This window comes from Penaeus vannamei, chromosome 43 (assembly GCF_042767895.1).
Source record: "Penaeus vannamei isolate JL-2024 chromosome 43, ASM4276789v1, whole genome shotgun sequence".
Classification (NCBI taxonomy): domain Eukaryota; kingdom Metazoa; phylum Arthropoda; class Malacostraca; order Decapoda; family Penaeidae; genus Penaeus; species Penaeus vannamei.
The window spans coordinates 11,705,019-11,707,518 of record NC_091591.1 but is presented as its reverse complement, the minus strand read 5'-3'; the positions used below and the strand labels follow the sequence as shown (position 1 = coordinate 11,707,518).

At 40.4% G+C, this 2,500-nt stretch overlaps 1 protein-coding gene across 1 annotated transcript in view; it reads left to right on the top strand.

The window, feature by feature from the left end:
* The window catches only part of LOC113828653 (baculoviral IAP repeat-containing protein 5), a 6,484-nt gene that overhangs the window by 1,819 nt on the left and 2,165 nt on the right, over nt 1–2,500 (top strand). The window lies entirely within an intron of this gene.

Sequence of the window (2,500 nt, the reverse complement as noted above, 5' to 3'; positions counted from 1 at the left end):
GGTAATGATTAGTGGTAATGCAATTGTCAGTAACTGTACTTTGGTCAGCACTTCAGCAAGGGTTACAAACTCCATGTTCTGTCAATATAGAGATTGTAGATTTCCTGGGTGATTTACTGTCAAATTTAAAACCATTCCAAGTCTTTTTTTGTCAGGATATATGTGTCTGAGGGTTGTTTGCCAATGCCAGAATACCTCCAACCTCCACACGGTAGTCATAGCAGCCTAGAGCTTTTAAATGTTAATGTTTTTATGGTATTATTTTGATTTATTATTTGTATTATCTGATGGGTAATTCTTTGCAGTACTGACACGCTCACCTGAGATTTAGTCCCCAACTCCACATCAAAAAATTTATTCATCACTAGGAGACTGCCTACCATGACTAGGAGACTGCCTGAGGGGAGGGTTGATGGGTGGCAACACTCCCCGGGAAACATTGTCTTCACCTCGAATGCACTTCTGGATTGAATTGTCTGCAGATTATTTCTTGTACTGAAGACTGCAACTTTTTGTCCTCTACAAGAATAGCATATTCAATTTGCCCTGCATTTGTGCATCCATACCATAAAGAATAACCTGCTGATTTTTCTCCTACAATTTTACTGGTAGATTTCATGCTCCTTTATTCATTACGATTAACATCATCACTAATTGGTATTGAAAGGGAAAACTTTTGTTTAAAATCTTCTAGGTAAATTAACCTCTTGGTTCTGGATAATATGACACACACATTATGTCTTCTGTATTCTTTCTCCATCTCCAATTGTTATTAGCCTGTTGGATCTGGGTGCTTTGCAGCCCACGTCTAGATCAAAATCTGGGCAATAGGCTTTCTTGAGTGGCAACTCAAACAAGTGTGTAGCATGTTTGCCTATTATCAAGACTCATGGCTTTCCCCTTTCAGTGTTATTATCTCCTACATAAGTGTCTATAATTGTCATTTATTATGCTCTCTCAACAGAGGAATAGAATGATTTCATTGAATAGACTCCATATTCTACAATTGCCCCGGCTCTCAGCTAAAATTTTCAATGACAGCATATTCCTGTCACCTGCCCCTCAAAATTTTTCCATGATCTGACAGCCACATCACTTAGATTCAGGGGTATGCTATTTGAATAACAATACGATAATCATACTGTCAGTGATGATGATCACACTTTCAATGTTAATAAGGAAAATAATCCCCTATTTCAGGAATACAAATATATGGGGAGATTTATTGGTCATGGTGTTGCACAATGCAGTCCTATTCTGGACAGTTCCCAATCATTTTTTATTCTAATAATGCATTGGCATATGCAACACCTACAATTGCGTCTGTTGTCTCAAACAAAAACTAAATGGGTAGAATTAAAGAAAATAAACAAAGCGATGTTGCTAGACTGGAACACCAAGGTCTCTGCACTATCTTGTGCCTTTCTTAAGTCGTTCACTTTGGCGTACAAAATTGAAAACCTCCCAGAAGGAAAAAGAAAAAACTAGTTTAGAAGCAATCATTATTGCTCAGTGGTCCCTCCCAAAACCTAGCTTCTTGTTGTCGTGTGGGGGCTTAGGAGACATGGACTGAGACCCAATGTAGAGGATTACCCTTACCTTGGGCCTCAGCCCTTTCCTCAGCTAATTTTGCTTGGTCCTTTCTTCTCTTCTTTCCTCTTCTGTATCTTCTTTATTCCCTTCTATCCCATTCCTAAGGTGTGAGAGCCATGCTGAAAGGATGAAAGGCTGGCTTTGTGTCAGTCACGAACAGCATCCGGCAGCCATGGGCACGGTATTCCCTTGGTTAATTACCTAGTCCATATCCCATATGAGGACCCTAAGGGGTAGACCGTTTCCTTTCCCCAGATTATTCAGGCTCACCATGGCCAGTAATGAAGATTCTTTATCCTTAATAGGGGCATTAAGGTTTGCCCCTTATCAAATAGCCTATCTGAATTAGATTTTGATGGTTTTCCGACCCCTGCCTTCCTTTGACCACGGCTCAGAACACCGATGCTAATACCCCCTCTTCGACACTTACAAACTACTCTAACCATTCTAAAACACCCACCCAGGTTATTACTCAACCCCTCGAAAACACCTCTTCCTCATCCCCAACATTCTCCTCTTCATCTTCTGCACAGCCCTCTTCAGTGTCAACCCCCTCTTCCCTTATTACTACTCTTCATCCTTATTGTCCTCTCCCCTGCAGAACTACTCCACTCCACACCATCCCATCTTCCTTTTGCCCTCATCCTTCTACAACCTCTACCTCTGCAAGCCTTCTGAGTACTCTACTTGGCCCAGCCAAGTGGGATCAATTCTTTGTGATTCCCCATTCAGGGACATTGTAAAGCTATCTAACTTGGGTAAACCTTACTAAAAGAACCACCCCACCAGTACTTGCTAATTATTCCATTACTGAAGGATTGTTTCTAATTTTTACTTACTATTGATAGTTTGATTTGATGCTGACTAGCCATTATGACTGTTTGTTCAAGTATTATAGAAAATCATG